The sequence below is a fragment of the Oxyura jamaicensis genome, chromosome 20 (genome assembly GCF_011077185.1).
Source record: "Oxyura jamaicensis isolate SHBP4307 breed ruddy duck chromosome 20, BPBGC_Ojam_1.0, whole genome shotgun sequence".
NCBI lineage: Eukaryota > Metazoa > Chordata > Aves > Anseriformes > Anatidae > Oxyura > Oxyura jamaicensis.
In genome coordinates, this window is record NC_048912.1 from 10,185,379 (window position 1) to 10,204,921 (window position 19,543).

General features: G+C 46.4%; 1 long non-coding RNA gene across 1 annotated transcript; it reads left to right on the forward strand.

Moving 5' to 3' along the window:
- Positions 1-1,170: 1,170 nt before the first annotated feature.
- LOC118176618 lies at positions 1,171-14,356 on the forward strand. Its single transcript, XR_004755492.1, has 2 exons — positions 1,171-6,055; positions 9,295-14,356. It is a non-coding gene; the product is annotated as an uncharacterized LOC118176618 (long non-coding RNA).
- Positions 14,357-19,543: the final 5,187 nt, after the last annotated feature.

A 19,543-nucleotide genomic window follows, 5' to 3' on the forward strand; every position in this document is an offset into this window, starting at 1 on the left:
AGAGGGAAAGACACAAAATAAAACAAGAAGGGTAACTGCCTTGAAACTTTCATAAGGAATTTGCAGCGGTGCCTGGAGCCTGCTCACACCAGACGGCTTATTCTTGTCGTCAGCACAAGAAAAGCCAACCTTTTCAGGCCCTGGTCCACCTGCCTCACCACTGCTCTGCTGTGTTGCAGGTCTGCATGGGCCCAGGTACGACTCGACCCACCAGCAGTGCAGGCCCATGTAGGCCACACTGCCAGCCTCGAGCACAGCTTCCTCGTTTCAGTGTCTCTAGCAGCAGAAAACCTGGAAACCTGATATTTTAAATGGGATTTTATTCAGGGCATAGAGCAGAAGCGTGTTTTGTCAGAAACAGGAAAAGGCATTAAAAGCTCAGTGCAGCTGTAAACAAGATGCACATTGGTAGGGTTCATCACCCTGGCGAGGGTAATCGCTTTCAAGTTTAATCAAGGTAGAAGGGGGAGATTTGGAAGCATCACATCCGTGGCACACTTCCCTGCTTTGTCACATCACACCAAACACTTGATAAAAGCTCCCTTTGAAGAGGAGCCAAGTTGTTCCTTGCTCTACTATAGTGGTATTGTATTGGATTTGCTGAGCCGAGTTTCCAGTTGTGCAAAGAATTTGTAAGAGGCAGAAAAAGAGTAAGCATGTACAGAAAGCGTTGTGTCTCAAAGAAAACAAGAGATAGAGCAATAATTAATTATTGGGCTTTGCTTCTTTATTTTTTATTTTGGCAGTGGGACAAACAGACTACTGTGTTGGTAAAATGTCAGCTCCACATTATGAGAGGGCCTGCCTTCTGTATGTATTTGGTTCTATATCATTAGATATTCAAAAATCACATGCCATGTCCCCAAAATCACAAGGTTGGTAAGCAAATCATGAGGTTAAAAAAAACTAATAGTAACAAAGGGTTGTCTTTTGTCTCTTAGCTTCTGAGCTGCTAGCCTGCCAAGCTAATTTCAATAGAGACTTGGTTAAGGGAAAATAAAAAAGGGAAGGTGAGACTTTCCCATGATTATACCAGAAGTTTAGTTTCCCAGGAAAGCAAATCTGTAATTCATCTGTAATGCGATGAGATCATTTCCATTTGATGAATCCTAAGTTTATATTCAGAAAGCTCAAAAAAAAAAAAAAAAAAAAAAAAAAAGGAAGAAAAAGAAAAAAAATCCAGCATCCAAAAGCAGATCACTCACCCAATGGGTATCTGGGATGTGTGTATGCCCAACCAGAGCATGCAAAGAACATACTATTTCCCTTCACAGCTCGGGCAATGTGGTGCTGGTTTCCTTAGCAGCATTCACACTGCAATGGATAGAGGTGTGAAACAAAGATGCTCACATTATAGACTGCCAACAGCCTCCCGGGGAAATCCATGGGACCTGTGGCCTGACCCATCAGCCCTTTTTCCCAGGCTGGGTGTAACGCTGTGGTAGGAACAGTCCAGAAGCTTCTAATAAAAGCCCTGCAGCCCTTCTTATGTTTTGGGTTTATCAAGCATAATCTCAATCCACATACCTCAGCCTGCTCTTGGGAAGGAGCAGCTCAGCTGGCTGCTCATTCTGTGGGGAAATGGCGGAATGTAGGGTGCTGGGAGTGAGGCAGACCTGCTGGTGGCCACCTGTACAAGGATCAGACCCTCTCAGGATGCTGCCCTGGTGCTTTGATGCACGGCTCCTGCTGCGGGACACCAGGCGTCTGTGGCTCTCGCCGACTCCCCAGGAAGCAGGGCACTGGCTGTTCTGCTCCTTGCGTTAGCATGGCATTAGCATGGGCTAATGGAGATAACATCTTCCTCCCGCTTCTGCCAGCAGCCCCTCCCTGGAGACCAACGGCTGCACAAACATTCGCTGCCCACCAGCCCCTGCTGCCTTTGTTAGGCCTGCGCGTGGCTCCTCCTGCGCAGGTGGTGTTTGCTCTCTGCACAGCTCTTGTTTCAGACAAGCTGCCTACAAAAGCTCAGGAGTCGTTGCTATTTATTCTCAGCCCTTGCTTGGCTTTTTTGAGATGACCAGGTGAGCATGCAGGCGGTTGGTTCTCCCACTTATTTTCTACTGGATGGGGACATCAAATATTTGCTTTCAGAAGTATTTGCAGCAGCTCCTCTGCAATTAACGGCATCAACCAAAATGCTCAGAAAGGGTGTGGGAGAGCTCCTGTGCCCTCACTCTCCTGAGTTTTGCTATGGTGACCCAGAAATTCTTGGGCTTTGTTGCTTTGCTACTGAGTGTATCTGATGGGCAACACATTAAAACATATGATGTGCTTCCTGTTGGCAGAACCATTTTAGACCTTCTAGTTCCAGCCCCATGCCAGACAGCTGTGCAGCTCTCAGGGAACAGCATTCAGTTACACTACTACAAATTCAGAGAAGCTAATTGATTCACTTTGGACATTACTAGTGCAGCAGAACAGAATTTAGCCCTTGCATTTCAGGAACTACAAAACCACCGGAGGTTATCTGCTAATAATGATGTACTTGTGTCCTCTGCCATCCTAGCTTACATTGCACCATCCAGCCAACCAACCTGGGGAAGGGTGTCTTATATCCGTCAGGAGGAAACTACAGCTGTGATCGAGTGTAGAGGCTGTGTTTGAGATGGGTTCAGGGAAGGGCTTCACTTTACACAGCAAAGGCTGAGCCGAGGCCTTCTCTGCACAAGCCACATGAGCTGTTGGGTAGCTGGTGTCAGCCACCAAACAAGCTGTGGGTGCCTGAGGCCTTCAGAAGTGGTCTGAATCCCAGAGAAGTTTTCCTTCCCTCAAAACACATGGACGTCATGGCCATGCTTCAAGAGCAGACTGGAGATTTTGGAGACAAAATTCTCCATTGCTGAGATGTGTACAGGCCTTTGTGCTCTGAAGGACTCCCAGTGTCTGCAGACGTGGCTGAAGCAGTGGGAGATGGGCTTTCTTCCAGGCACGAATCATTGCTTACTGCTGTGAGAGGTATTCACAGTCACGGCAACTCAGCATGAGCTTGCAAAAAGGGAAAAAAAACTACCAAACCCAAGGGATTGCATGGTACTGAGCATTGCACCCAGAGATCTGGTGGTGACGTGCCACTACCTAGAGGGTGAAACACTCACAGCAACACCAGCACAGCAGAGGACAGGCCAATACAAGCAGGAAAGCCTGTAGTAGGCTCTGGTCAGGGGATTCAAGCAATAGCAGCATCTTCCCCAGCTCTCACTTCATTATCACCATCATTTCTCTATGAATGATTGAGCACAGGCAATGTTTTAAACTCAGTGCCATTGGTCACTAATGCAATCAGACCCATGTACCATGCAGGACAGGAGTCGATGCTAAGTTCCTTTTATTCTACCTTCTGCCTGGGCAGAGAGCATGCTTTCGGCTTTATGCATGCTGTAGTTTCTCTCTTTTCATTCTTTTATTTTTTTCCACCTCTTGTAAAGACTTTGCTATGTCAAAATCTGTCAAACAACTCCTTGTGCCATGTTTTTACAAGAATCCTACTTGCTGAATGGTGCCAAACACCCTTTTAAACAATACTCAGTGAAGTATTGCGTTGCCTGTGCTCTGCTCTTGCATGCCATATTTAGACAAAAGCTAGGGAATTCCCTGGCCTAAATGAGGGCTTGAATGAGTCCATTCTTTTCCCACCTCAACTAAAAATGCATGTGTTCACATAAGGCACAGCTTCTACCCAGCTTTATTTTTATTTGATTCCACACTTTATCTACCTAGAAATCGGAAGGAAAAAAAAAAAAAAAAAAAAAAGAACAGGAAACGAATCAAGTGAAGCTGACCGCAGAGACGTGCTCAGTCCTGCTGGGTGCATTCCCAACGAGACCAAAACCTAGGCAGCAGTAACACAAACACCCAGCCCCACACTGCCACCAGCTAACAATAGTCAGCTCACAGCCAAATAACGCTCCTGTTGCTTTGGCCCAGTGCAAACAAACAACAAGGTTATGTCCTAACACTGATAAAGACTGTCAGGGGGGGTTCCTGACAATGCATGAGCACCCTGTTAGCCACCTGAGTCATTGGGGTGTCAGATGTTTCTGGAGCAAAGGAAAAACCCCAAGCATGTGGGGCATGGTGCGTAATGCCCCTGTGAGCAGACAGAGCAGCGAGCTCTGTGATCCCTGCACACACTGCCCCACACGTTCATCCATTCAGACTGGCAAAAGCCAGCGTGCAAGGGCTCTTTACTGACGCTGCGAAAGTCAATGGGGCTGCAGATCTTTCTGGAGCGGCTATTGAAGCTCCACATTCCAGAGCGCTAGGCTAATCGCTTTTAGCCAGCCCTCCAACAGCACTCCAGTTGCTGATGTTTAAACTCTTTGCCATACTTTTGTCCACAGTGCGTGGGCCCCCAGATTTTCTGACATGTGGCTCTTCCTCTTGCTGCCAAGTCTGCTGGGAGAAGATGTCAGCCTCACAGGACCAAAACAGATGCCTTCCACACATTAACTCTGCTGGAAAAGCTTCAGATAAAGGCCTATCTTTCCCTTTCCTCATCCCCATAAGCTCTAAAAAATATCCATGATTTCTGCTCCAAGAAAGGAGGTCTGAATCCTGAAATTGAGACACTGAGCATCGTCAAATACAGTGTATATATATAGCCTGAAACACAGGATGAAATACTCTGAAAAAGAAGGCAGAATTTGCATTAGAGCTCTGTTTTTATATATATGCATGCATATATAAAATCCATTACAGCCATTTAAGTTGTATCTGTACTGCTGATGGCAGTGATGGGGAGGGACCCTACTGCAGACAGGATGCTGGCAGGCACCCGCCTTTTAACTGCTGCCATTTAATTCCATTCGGTGTTGCCTGGGACGACATAATAAGTGAGACATCACTCAAGCCTAGACTAGCCTGGTGCTGCTAGTGTTATTGCCACTGCTGGGAGCACTCTGGGGACAGCAGTAAAGGAAAGAAATGATACGGACAGAGCTGCAGTGTTATAAAATGCACCCTTAGGATCATATGCTCAAAAGCACTCAGTTCCCATTTAGGAACCAAAATGAAATTGGCAGGGTTTCAGAAGTGCTCAGCATCTATCAGCTCCTACTGAGAACATGCCGAGCTCTTCTCAAAATTGTTAGAGAAAAACAATTTGAAGATAAGAGCCTGCTTGTGGCTTACAATTAACATCATTGTGTGGGTCTTCACGGCAGTTTGGCAGGAGCAAGAATAGCTGCTTTCACAGAAGATGTTCTGTATGAATTCACATCTGAAAGTGTAGGGCCAGGTCTATAAGCAGCCACCCCCACTGCCTGCCTCCTGTAAGAGCTGCACACCCTAAGGAGAATTTTCCACTTTGTGTTAGAATGATGTATTTTATAGCACTTGGTAAGAGGGAGGCAGCACCCGATCACGCTAGGAGCAACCACATCAGCCGAGACAAGTCCAGTATGAGTAGGTAACAGCTCAGAACATAACCCTCTGAGCTGCAGTCAGTGCAACTGTGAAAACATGGGGGCAAATAGACTAATTTGGTCCCAACCTGTATTAGTTTCTGACTTATAATTAGAAGCAATAGTATATGTCTGTCTGACATATATATGTTTGTCTCTGATAACTCTAAGTGCTCTTTGTTCCATGAATGAGACCGATGTCTTCTGGCAGTGGGGACAGAAGCAATAGTTACAGTCTGGGCTGACACCAATGTGCACCTTCAAGAGACAAAGTTTTGTCAGATCTCTCCAGTCAAGCAATTTCAGAGGCCACAAGCAGGCAAAGACCATAAATATTGCAGCAGTCCCACTCACTGTCCTGTAACCACCAATCTATTTAAAAGAAATGCTGTGAACTGAAATCGTCCTACTGTTGGCAGCTCCCCAAACCTTGAACCAGCTGAACCTTGGTGCCACACACAGACAAAAATAATAATAATAAAATAAATAAATAAATAAACAAACACAAGAGTGGTGTCAAGGCTTCAACTCCCCCATGGATGCACAATGATTCTTGAAGCAGACTACGAACAAGTTCTTTTCATCAAAATCCTCCTTTACACAGTGTCCTTCATCTCATCTTGATCCCTGTTCCAGAAACCATCTTCCAGGTAGGAGTAGCTGGCCTGTGCTTACTTTACAAGGGTTATGAAGCCTATCTACCTCTTAAGCTTAATAGTTTGATAGGTCTAATTCCACACAAAACCTCCAGAGATGCTTCTGGGAACAGTAGGAACTTAAAGGATCTGATGAGTCTTGCTGCCAGTAGGCTCCTTTGGTATGGGAGATGGATCCATCATTTATTCTACGTCAGTACTTTCCTAGATGAGGGTGCTACCGCTCATTCAGAAGTGCCAGGTAACAACAACACTCATAGTACTAGGACAACACAATATTTTTTTTTTTGTAGCTTGGGAGAATTTTTCTGTTTTCATAATAGTGTTTTATTACATCTGGTGAAGGTGGGGACAAGCATACTGATTCCAAAGGACCTGCTGTTCCTTCTGAGGGACACTAAGCTCAGGAACTTGGGGGAGAGATTAAACTTTGCATAATCAAACATTACAAGAGCTTACAGACTCAGGACGTGTTGCTTTACTTCCCAACATCTAGAAATGAAAGCAGAAAAACAGCAAAATGCATCACACTAAAACAAGCTCAAAACATGCATGAATTTAGCTTGTCACTCCTCAAAAGTAATGATTGAGTATGATTCATTACACCCAAGTGTTCTAGCTCATTTTCTACAGATAATTAACCTTGTAGGCAATAATTTGCCCAACAGGCACTAACGCTAGAGGGGAACACTATTCCCAGGAGGAAGGCTCTGCCTCTTCGGAACAGATTGGAATAATAAACCGCAGGAATGAGGACGCAACAGCTTACCATGGTTTGGCCAAGGAGCACTGCTGTCCTTTCTCTCCTGAATTTGCTGTTTATAGGACAGGGACAGTCTGAGAAGACTTATTTAGGCAAGAAATGGAGAATTATCTGTGCCAGTGAGCAACATGTGCTCAATTCAAATGCAGTCTCCTAGGGAGCAGAGAAGATACAGAGCTGGGTGATCAGCCACCAAAGGGCAACAAACACTCATCCTTGTCACAGCTGAGCTGAGCAAAACTAGGAAGGAGAGAGGAGAGTAAGCAGAGAGATAATAAGACAGACATCCTGGAGCGGCAGAAGAGGCGCACTGAGTGGTGCTCCCTGGGCTGTGGCTTGTCTGCCCTGTCCATAGGGAGCCAGGGGCTCACAGGTTTGCATAGCAGCTTGGAGTCTGGGCGAGGTTTTGAGTCTTTCTCTTGGTCCCTTGTATTTCCTGCTAGGTTTACACATCCTCTCAGCTTCTCATGTATATTTAATCCGAAGAACACCATTAAAATACCAAGGAGGCTTTCAAGACAATTGTTTTGTTATATTAAACCAACTTCAATCCCAAACCCTGCTTCTGTGAAATTACTCACTGGGCAGGACAATTAAAACCTAAATTACTAACCAAATGCCATTGTCACTGTCAGAAGATTGCTGTTCTTATAGGTCAACCACAGCAGCAAAGAATTTAAACAAGATGCTGCCTGACCCCAGGGATGTCCATGCAGCCCTTTCTACATCAGGCACCTCAGAGTAACACAAAGACATCCATCCTTCACTGCAAAGTCATCTTCTTCACAAAGTACCAGTGCTGAGCCCCGAGTACTGTGGCAGGTCTGAAACACCAAATGCCTCTGTGTGCATTTCACTGGCATGCCCTCGCCCTGCAGATGCTTCAGAGGATCTGTATGAGAGCCGCAGCCCGAGTGTCACCCGGTGAAACCCAAGAGCTGCATCCATTTTTAGAACAGGCCTGCCTGAAGATATGTTGCATTATCTCAGCAACACGTAAGGGAACAAAATGAACTGCAGCTCCCCCTGCCACTTATTTACCTTCTGTTTAAACAGAGTCTCTTCAGCCCACTCTGTTCCCCTCCTGAGCACCCATTTACTCGGCACCTCTCGCAGGGCTGGCCGGTCTATTTTTAAAAGCATGCTGCTGGCTTTTATCTTAAGCTGCCTTTTTTTTTTTTTTTTTTTTTTAGCTCTTGTACTCTTTAAACTTATTTAAAACACTTTGGCAGACAAAAGCAGTGAAGGGGGTTGTAGCAAATGCTTCACGGTTGGCATTGCAAGTTGAGAATTAAGGCAAGAGATAAAAACAAAACAGATTAAAAATAAATACCTGAACTCAGTCGTTATGGCCAAACAGCTGCAGTCCTCACTTAGGGGAATATCTCCCATGCACTCAAATGGGGGTTATCTGAAGCTAGACTTTAGGTCTTGCTCTGGTCCAGCTCATGGCAGCAAACACACTTGGGTGCTCACAGCTGGGGGAGCAGCAGACTGGCAGCTGCGAGGAGAGGCTTTCTGCTGAGTCCAGTAAGAGGATGTGATCCCCCACCTGTAAGCAATTTTGAAGTTGTCTCAGTTCTTCTGGTTCCAGTTCTGATAGAACTGATCCCTGAAGTCAGTGGACTTGTAAAGTCACGCAAGTGGAGGGCCTGGGTGGGACACAACCAACAGGAGGTTTGGGCAGGACATTCCTGCAGGTATGACGCCAAACCTGGATGCATTTCACACTCTTGACCAGAGAGTGGTCAAGCTAAAACCCTCAGCAACTCTCAGAAGGTGAACTACAATGAGGGAGTTTTGAGGCCACGAGTACTGGCATGGCACTAGACGCTGTATACAAGGATGATGGGTTGACTACACTCACACATCATTAGCATCATTAGCAATATGGGAAGCCACTCCACAACTACCTCAGCCTCATTAGAGCTATTAATCCATTTTTCCTGGAAGAGCTGAGAGTTTTTCATTCATTTTTTTATGACTCCCTTTGCCAGGTTCATTTCTGTGCTACTTCTATCAAATTTTGAGTAATGACATTTTGGTTGCATTTTGGTTTTTATCAGTTTGGTGCCATCCATAACCTTGTTTTTCTCTACATCTGAATTTTTTTGGGAAAACATAGGTTCAAGTATCATGTACATATTTCGCTTCCTACAGTGCATATTCTAGGGGAATGCTACTTTAGGCTGACCATGAGTTGGGTTTTAGTGGTTTTTTTTTGTTTGTTTGTTTTTGTTTTTGTTTTTTTCTGGAGGGACGATGAGGGAAAGGGCTGGGTGCAGACACTGCTGTTGCTACAGAGAGGATGACAACACATTGGGGTGGCCAGGTTGAAAACTTCCTGGCAATTTCCCAGGATGGGTAGACAGGGAATTACTGACACCCAGTTGCAAGCTTTGCATTTTGGCAGCTTGGAGATTTTCTATCCCATGCCTTGGATCTAGATTATTTTTTTCTTAATACTCAGGTGCCAGGCTCTCCCTACAGAGCTGCCCCGAGCACCCCACTGATGTTCCTGTAGCAACCAGATGCGTATAGCTGCCTCTGCTACACTGTGTATGTCCCAGACTGAGCTCAGCTCCATTTCAGATTCAGGACATCTCTGAGAACTGGTTGAAACGAGGACTCACTAAAGCTTCCATCAGATGCTGACGGGCCTCTTTGTGCCAGGAAAACGGATGTGTGCAACAACAGCAAAAGTGCCTGGAAGCATCCCAAAGCCTGAGTGAAATGAGGGAATTTTGAGCGGCACCAAACAAAAGGAGCAGTGATTTAATCTCCACAGATGGGGAGGGGGGAGCAGCGTCAGGAAAAGCAGGAGGATGAGATTAGCTAGGCAATAAAATGAAAATGAGCAAGAGGTGGAGAAAACTGTGCTGAGATAAGAGGAGGTGGATTACAGAGCTGGCAGATGGAAGGGGAGCAGGCAGCCAAACAGGGAACAAAAAAAAAACAGGTAATAAATCCGTAAAAATCTCAATCAACAACTTTAAATACCATTTCCAACCCATTTTCTCCAGGGAGCTAAGTGACTGTGGCAGATGTACGGCCTCCCCTGCGTGCCCCCCTCAGGGTACCCTGGGCCTGCCCTGTGCTGCTGCAGGGCAGGCGACTGCAAGTGACCAGCAAGGTGTATGTGCTGGGGCCCAAAACCCTTGCACAGCAGCCAGGATCCTTCCTGGCACAAGGATAAAGCAGTCATTTAACACCAAAAGGTGAAAGAAATCGCTTCTTTCTTGACTGACCATTTGACTCAGCCTAATTCAGCAGCATGAAAGCGACACATCGTCTCTTGTGTTGGCAAAAAGGGGCATTTCCTTGAGCCTCGCTGAAGCACATTAGGCTGGGTATCTAAGTTCCGGACGATAAGGCAGCTTTTATCAAGAAGCTTTCATTACTGCAGTTAAACTGGCAATAGGTGATTGATAATAAGCAGACATTTGACCTCTGTTCAAAAGTCATTAAGCCCTTGACCACTGAGTTTTCAGAGGATAATCTCTAGAATATCTTTGGCTGTGTCATTTTGGAAAGGCCATGTTGCAGCTTTCCAGATCTCTGCATGCCCCACATGAATTTCCCAATCTTCCATTGCCTCAGGCATGTCAGTGCCCAGTGGCACTATCTCCATCGCAGTCCTCCCTATCTCAGGAGGTTATTTAAAATCATTTATTTGGCATTACATTTTGGGAGTCTAGGAGAGAATGAAAATTAAGTGGGTACTGCAAAAACAAAAAGGGAAATTAATGGCCGAAGATAAGTAATTACTTTATGAGTTTGAAACCTCTTTGTGGTAGGGACAGCTTTTTTCTCTGCGGTGGTGGGATGCCCAGCACCACTGGGTTTGTGCTGCAGAGAAGCGATAGTGATGGCTCATACTTCGTTGCAGATATCTGTATGAAATCATAAATACATATTTTGAGCTGGCAATTTCCCATCCAAAAGTAGGGCATGGGCAGATTAATCCCATTGCTGCTGAGCTGGGTCAAATGATCTCCATTTCCAGAGGTACCCCAACTGGGTACCTTTCCCTCCCTTTGCCCCCTTAGCTTGTTTAATGTCCTCAAGCCATGGCCACAAAAAACAAAATTGTACTATAAAAGGGCATAGGTCCAACCTTGTAAACATTGTTTTCATTTATCTCTTAAAGGCTCCCATTAGCTTTCCCTCATAGTCTGCTACAGATACGGCAAAAAGATGCCTGGGACAATGATCCTCATTTTTGGCCTTTAAAAATGGTAGACTGGAAACTAAATTTTGTAACAGGCAGATACAAAGAGCACCAATTTGAATTCTTTGGGGGTGGTGAGGAATATACGACCTTTCCCCAGCAGAGGACCAGGAGAGCAGATGAGCTCTATGCAGGGTGCAGTGTGGGGAGGGCAACGGGATGGTGGGGAAGGCAGGGAGAGCCTCGGCTCGGGAGCTCTGTCCGAGAGCTTTCCTGAAAATCGCTGTGACTCCTAGCTATTGGCATGTTTTTAGGAATAAGAAGCATTTCTACAATGTTGAGCTGGCTGAAAAAAAAAGAAAAAAAGAAAAAAAAAGAAAAAAAGAAAAAAAAAAGAGTCTATTTTCTTTTTTTAAGAACATTTTTTTCCCTTCGGAAAGCACTGTGGTCAGTCAGGAGATCTTGGACAAACTGTGGGAGTTAAGTGCGTGAAATTCAATACTCCGTGTTATATACCAGAGGTCAGACTCAGGGTCCCTTCAGATCTAAAGCATACGTGCAATAAACACTTCCCCAAAAAGCCCCTCCAAAACCCCCTAAGCCTTCCATTCAGCTTCTGGAAAACGCAGCGCAAAGACAGAACAAGACCTGGCAGCAGAAAGTCAGCAAAGAGGACAAAAACATTTGGAGTTTACATTCAACTTCAGTTCCTACAGCATTCATGCTCCCTGCCTAGCCAAAGCCCGGCAGGGAGGCTCAGTAAACAGCATCACCCTGACGAAGCCCAGGACCCGGAGCCGACACGCTGGGGGGCTCGTGGAGCAGCCCGGGGCTCCCTGCCCTGCAGGCACTTGCTCCTCATCTGACCCCAGAAGCTGCTGTATTTCACATGCTGTTCCTCCCTCATTCGAGCTGTGCTGCGAGATAGCTCATCCTGCTGGAAACTATAACTGAAAACATTGTCTAAAAACAGCTCCTCTTGCTGCGTGCCCAGAGGGGAGGAGCGGTCCCCAACGAGCACAGACAAACGGAGCTCGAATAAATAGCTGGGCTGAAATGGACCCAGGAGGGCAGCCCAGGGCGGCGGGGCCGGGCAGTGATTTCACACCAAGGCAGGATCTCGGCTGGAGAAACTGCCTGGCGATGACTTGCCCGCTTCCAGACCACGAGGCTGCATTTTCTCTAAGTGCAGTCAGCTGTGCTCGGGTCAGGCACACGGCTGTGTCTTGGCACCAGGTGTTACGAGGAGCTGATTTCCACCGCAGGATTAACAGCAGGATATAGAGCACAAACTCATTGCAAAATTGTGATAAAATCAAAGCTCCATCTGTATTCAGGCTGGAACTTGGAGCTAGGAATGATTGCTGTGGGAGAGCTGACAGTTTTTTCTTATTACCAGTGAAATAATCTTTTCCTGCACCTTGAAAATGAATAATTCTTTTTTCTTTAAAGGTTATATATACATATATATCTAATATAGACATATAGGGAGAGATGCAGCGAATTGAAAACATTTTAAAAATATTTAAAGTGTAGTGTTTACTCTTTTCTTTAGAGGAGCTCAACTGTTCTCTGCTTGGATGCAAATGAGGCACACACTACTTCCACTCTACGTATTTTTGGTCAGAATGAAAAGATAAATAGACAGTGTACGTCAAACATCACACTTTCTGTCAGCTTAATCTAACTTTGGTCAAAAATTTAAAACTTTGCAGAGGCTGCTAGCACATTTCAAGGCTGAACTGTAATTCTCCTCTGACAAAAATTTCTTGCTAACCGAGCCTGTCTGTGACATGGGAACCAACCAGCTAAAGCTTAAACCAAGGCTGTCAAACTCATTTCACTTATTAGTTATGAAATGGGAAAAAACAGCAAGCTTCGGTGTCACATGGAAACATGAGCACGGTGGTGACACAGCCTTTCATGCACAGTGTCAGCACTAAAAACAGCGTATGGATTATTTGGGAGGTTATAAACACCGATCTCATGATTCTATTCTGGGCTGGCCCTATGACAAAAAAAGGGAAAAAAAAATAACCAAACCAAAACAATAACAACCACCAACAGCAGCAAAAAGCCCCAAGCAATTAGCAGCTGTGCTCTGCAGCCCTTGTGCTGGTGACAAGCGGAGCTGGAAGAAATGTGGCCCTGCTGATCCTGCAGAGCTCAGGACCACGGCAGGGCCCCTCCGTCCCTGCTCCCCGCGGCTCGCTGTCGGGACGGGTGTGAGCCACGTGAGCCTGCTGCTTTGGGGACAGGATGATTTACACCTGACAACTGCTGGAGTCACCCCCCCAGCCGGCTGCCCTGCGCCTGCTGCACAGAGTGTGCTGCTCGCAGCTCCTGAAACACTGCACTTGGGAGCTGGCTTTTTTCTTCCCTTCTTATTTTTATTTTTGTAAGGCAAACGACCATTGCTGGGTTATCCGTGCTGGTTTGCCCTCACAGGGCACAGTTCACAGACTGCTTTGCAAATCGGTGAGCCACCCATGCAGCCCCTGCCATCCCAGGAGAGGGCATCCTGGCCCCGGGACAGTGCATGTCCCCGTTTAGCCTCTTAGTCTGAGGCCAGGGCAGATGTTCAGAATGGCTCTTTCTAATCTTCAGCTTGTCAAACCTTATTAGTTGACTTTATTAAGTCTATCTCCAAACATCTCTAAAGTAACGCGCGGTGTTGCTTTATCCCAAAATAGCTGCTTGGTATGAGATTTTGGCAGCTGGTGCTGAGGCTGGATGAGACCCTGGAGAGCAGAGTCAAGAAGGCAGCCACAGCCCAACCTGCCCATGCTTTCAACGTTCACAGCTCCCTCCCAGCCCCACAGGACCCCAAACCCTCCTGTACCCCAGGAACTCTGAGCATCCCCGCTCCTCCGGCTAACCTGAGTTCAAAACTGGGCCCAGGCCAAAATTCTGCTTACGAACAACTTCAGGCATGGGAGAAGATCTGAATGTGGACCCAGACTGTACAACTGTGGGTGCTTTCCACCAGGATACCGCCCTAATTCCAGTTACAATGGGCCTTTTCTCTGCTGTCAGAGAGATGAGATGTCTGTCAGAAAGAGGTACAGAGGCACTGGTAATTATTAAAAGCATTTATCAGTAAATCCAGGACTGAAAGCATAGTGAAGGGTGGGTGGCAAATCTTTTGTGAGCCATAAAATTTCCATGAGAGGAGAATTTTTCATTGGAAAAAGCTAAAGGAAATCATACTGTATTTTAGGTGTGATGTAAATTCTTATCAGTGCTGTTTTGACATAGTTTTAACCTCTGTCTAAAGTACAACAATTTAAAAGACATCTGGTAACTGATGATTTTGCAAAGCTAGAAGTGCATTGTACACATTCAAATGAGCTCAAAAAAAGCAGAGGCACATCTGTTTTCATGAATCAGAAATCAGAAAAAAAAAATCTCTGTGGCAGTGTTGCCGCTGGTACTGGTTTTGAAGTTGAAGGCTAGTAAAAAGCAGAGTAGATCTAATCTCTGAGGCTGGAGGGACAGGACGTGCAGGCACCCTCCTGCCTCCCGTGCTGAGCAGTTTGACAGCAGCAGCTGGAGCTGGGCTGCAGAGAACTTTGGCCTGATCCTCTCCGGAGCCCCCCCTTCCCATCAGATCTAACAAGCAATGCTGGAGCAGATCTGTGCCCTGGAGCAGATCTGTGTCCTGGTCCTCAGCCCTTCCTTCCTCTTCATGCCAGGCCCGAAACCCAGGCCACCTTTCTTCATTCCCAGTACCATCTTTCTTCATCAGCCCACAGAATTTCTCGCATCTTTTCCACACAAAAAAAAGGGGTCAGATTCAACCCAGAGTCAAAAGATCGTCATTTGGCCCTGGATGTGTTGAGAACATGGGTCACACAAGAGCTGGAGCAGAGGAAATCCTGGCTGTGTAAGTAACAGGGAATTCTGCCAAGGCCAGAGACTTTTTTTCTGCAGTTGGCCCTTAGAAAATGCTTTCTTTGACCAAAAAAATAAAAATAAAAAAAAAAATCCATCCCTTGCAAGCTTACGAAAGTGTGGCTGTGTGCCCTGGGCTTTCCAGCTCCCCAGTAATGTCCCCCATCATAATTCAAATGGCTGAAACATCCTCCAAGAATCCTCACTACCTCTCTCTCCCCCCCCTTTTTTTGGTTTGTTTGTTTAAAGTAGAGCCATTAGACGGCCAGAGAAGCAGCAGCCAGTGCAAAGGGTGGAACTAATCTCGGAGGAGGTTCTGGGCAGCCCACGAACAGCCAGGAGGTCGGGTTTCTGCAGGGCCCATGTTCTCCCTGTGCATGGAGGAAAACACTGGCAGGGATAAATTCTGCCTCTGCTAGTGTGTGAGAAACATCTGCTCCACTCACAGCTGAGCGATCTGCTAGGTTCCTCTCTGCTCCCATCCCTCCCAAAGAAGATAAGCATCCTCTTAAAGCTGGTTTTCAGGCAGATTCAGCTTTCCTTGGACTTTTCTCACTGACCAGGAGTTTTGCACATCTCTCTTTAACCATTCTTTCCATGCTGATAACGATGCTGTCTGAGAGCTGCCATTTCAGAGAGCTGCTATGCAATGAGCAAACTTAACAAACAAAACCTCTTATTTTCTTCTTCACAAGAGAGACCTTTCAGCTAAGGAAAATCACATTTTCCTCTACCTAGCCATTTCACCAATCAACTAAAAACCCCGCCAAATTAAAGAAACCAGGACTCAACTCCTAACCAGGCCTTGTCAGAATTACCCACAGCCCTATTCGCCAGGGCCCAGATTTCTTCTGCTGAATTTCCTGGGATTCCCGTCCAGCCATCTTCAGCACACGAAGGCTCAGCCCTCAATTTTATGTCTGTCGCTGTTTTGCAGGGTTTGTGCTATCTGGAGTCTTTCCTGCAGCCAGGCTGGCTCTGTTCCTGTGGCTGGGAATGAGCTTCCTGAGCCATCCCCTCTTATCACTCATTGCGCTGATAATCACCCTTAAACAAGCTCAACCTTTTGATTGATTTGAACTTTGGCCAACACAAAAACACTTGTTCTAGCAGATGAGGTCAGTCACTCAGCTGCCTGCTTCATATAAGGGGACAGTTAATGACACAATGGTTTTCAATCATGGCATATTTCCCATCCTGAGGACAGGGGAAGAAACAAAACTCACCAGAGGCTGTCCGCTGACACTGGGCTGGGCCAGTCTTCAGTTTGGGCTTTCAGCTCCTGCCTCGTGGTTACTTCTGGCATTGCACATTTCAAAATAAAAGAAACCTTCCAAATCATCTAGGAGAAGGTCTTATTTGTCCTCTTCCTATCCTCTCCCTTGTGCCCTCATGACCTCCCGAAGCCACCCCTGGACTGTGGAGGATGCCTCCTGCGAAGGATGGCCCAGTCACGGCTGACTTTGAGCATTTAATAACTAACAATGACAAAGAAAACCTCAGGACTAAGAGAACGTTTCCACGGCATTTAAAATAGACTTGGAAGGAAAGAGATTTTATCTAAACAAATAAACATAGTACTCAATCTGTCATGGGCCAAAATTTGTAACATCATGCTATATTTCAGACTTGGAAAGAAAAAAAAAACACAACTGAAAATGGAATACTAATAGCAAGCGGAAAGAAATGCAGAAACCAAACATGCAAAGAAAACCACAATGGAGTAAATCCAGATAGTTTCAGCATTATAAAGGTATTTTATGCTAGTGTGAAGAGGAATTTATTATTTTATTTTCTTCTCTGCAGGATTCAATTTGACAAATAGAAGTGCTGTCAGTGACTCCGTTGCTCTCAGTTTTATATGAAGGGGTTGGGACACACAGACTAACGGGCACTTCTCTGAGCCCTGCAACTAACAGGAGTACGATGGGCCATTTCTTTCCTGTGTGGTGCTGGGGCCGGTCCTCTTTAACATCTTCATCAATGATCTGGACGAGGGCATTGAGTGCACCCTCAGTAAGTTTGCAGATGACACCAGGTTAGGTGCGAGTGTCGATCTGCTCGAGGGTAGGAAGGCTCTGCAGGAGGATCTGGATAGGCTGCACCGATGGGCTGAGGTCAACTGCATGAAGTTCAACAAGGCCAAGTGCCGGGTCCTGCACCTGGGGCGTAATAACCCCAAGCAGAGCTACAGGCTGGGAGATGAGTGGTTGGAGAGCTGCCAGGCGGAGAAGGACCTGGGAGTGATAGTGGACAGTCGGCTGAATATGAGCCAGCAGTGTGCTCAGGTGGCCAAGAAGGCCAACGGCATCCTGGCTTGTATCAGAAATAGTGTGACCAGCAGGGCTAGGGAGGTGATCGTCCCCCTGTACTCGGCTCTGGTGAGGCCGCACCTCGAGTACTGTGTTCAGTTTTGGGCCCCTCGCTACAAGAAGGACATCGAGGTGCTTGAGCGGGTCCAAAGAAGGGCGACAAAGCTGGTGAGGGGCCTGGAGAACAAGTCCTACGAGGAGCGGCTGAAGGAGCTGGGCTTATTCAGCCTGGAGAAGAGGAGGCTCAGGGGCGACCTTATCGCTCTCTACAGATACCTTAAAGGAGGCTGTAGAGAGGTGGGGGTTGGCCTGTTCTCCCACGTGCCTGGTGACAGGACGAGGGGGAATGGGCTAAAGTTGCGCCAGGGGAGTTTTAGGTTAGATGTTAGGAAGAGCTTCTTTACTGAAAGGGTTGTGAGGCATTGGAACAGGCTGCCCAGGGAGGTGGTGGAGTCACCATCCCTGGAAGTCTTCAAAAGACGTTTAGATGTAGAGCTTAGGGATATGGTTTAGTGGGGATTGTTAGTGTTAGGTTAGAGGTTGGACTCGATGATCTTGAGGTCTCTTCCAACCTAGAAATTCTGTGATTCTGTGATTCTGTGTCTTGCAGGATAATGCTCACGAGTCTAAAAGATCTGGTAATGTTTGTTTGCATACAGTTACTGCTGAAAAAATTACAAAAGGAAATCTTAGTTGTAAAAGGGAAATTTATATATAAACCTAAGAACTGAGAAACAGTTTTTTTCTGGTGATTTCCAGGTTGTAAAGCCATGCATTCACAAGAATCCTTCCTGATGGTCATTGTGTTGTTGCTGTAAGAGACCACGGCTATGAATGTGAAGAGAGATCTCACCTTGTTAGGACATAACTAGGGGAAAGCACCCGGATACGACCACTTCTAAGGATGGTGTAACCACCACCTAGGTAGTGGGTTGATGCATTCTCTACTAGGTGAAGCTGTTAGGGAGTCTGTAGCTTCATCCTTAGGTGCAATGAATTCCACTTAAAGTGCGTGGAAATCTGCAATAACTCACCACAGCTGTCCACTTCTGAAGTACAGCCTTGAGGCCAATTTCCTACAAAAGTTTTTCAGGAACCTGTTGCTGCCCTGACTGTTCAGATTTCCCATCCAAAGTACCTCCAAAGAAACAGGCAATGGAGCATTACAAAGGACCTCTTGTGAGCACAGCCTTCCCTGACCAACATCTCCAGCATCACTTCCCAGTGCCGGCCTCAGCCAGCCCACCTCTAGGAGACGCCCATTCTGGTGTCACAAAGGCAGCTGTGTGATGGGGCAGGGAAGCTTGGCATCACTCAGCTGGTGAATGCGCATCACTTGGCCAGAAGATCAGGGGCAGGGTGGGATGAGGACAGCGCGAATGGGCTGCCCAGAGCCCCCAGGGACATGGCTGAGGTGCAGCCGTGTGGGTGCACGGCCTGCACCTACAGAGGCGTGAGCAGAGGGCAAACCGGGCTGTCCCTGCAGGGACTGGGGAAAGCAAACCAAGCCCGTACCGCTTTACTGCTCCCTGGGGGCTGATTTCAGAACTGCTGTCACCTAGCAAAACCACGTTAACCCGTTGAGTAAGATCGGTCATTTCCAGTTCGCAAATGCTGCAAGACTTCTCATGCATTTGCAAAACCACTTATGGCCAGTGCCAGAAGGCTTGTTAATCTTGGTTAACTCATGCTGTCTCTTTAGAAGAGATACACAGAACCCCAGAAGTCTGCAACTAACACAACATATCCTTTCTTTCTTGCCAACTGTAGTAAAGAATCTGGTGTTCCTTGTCCAACATGTGTAATTACTTCAGGGGAATGCAGTTAAATCTTCAGCCTGAAGGGTCTGATGGTTGGGATGCATCAGTGGTGCCTTCAGCAGACAGAACGCGGGGCTGTGCACCTCCCAGCAGCACCGTGCCACAGCATGGTGCTCTCTGCACCTACAGCACCTTCAGGAGGAGCACAGCCCCGCAGTACTGACTTTACTTGGAAGCAAAAGAAGGGGGGAAGGCAGGAGAGCAAGAACACCACTTTTCAGAGCTCATCATTCAACTACACACACAAAAAAATCCACATGAGCCAGCTGCAGGGCCCTGAAAACCTGCCAGCAGAGAGAGAGAAATAAATAAATAAGCAAACAAACAAACATATAAATTTAAAAACAAGCACACAGACATCTGAGTGCCTATAAATTTTACATAGCAACATTCTGTCCTTTGGATCATGTCCCCATATCCATTCAAGTTTGGAAAGTTAAATACAGCTAGCTTCTTGTAAAATATTAATTAAAGTAAGCATTATACTGGGGCCCGTGAATCATTTTACATGTGTTCAATATT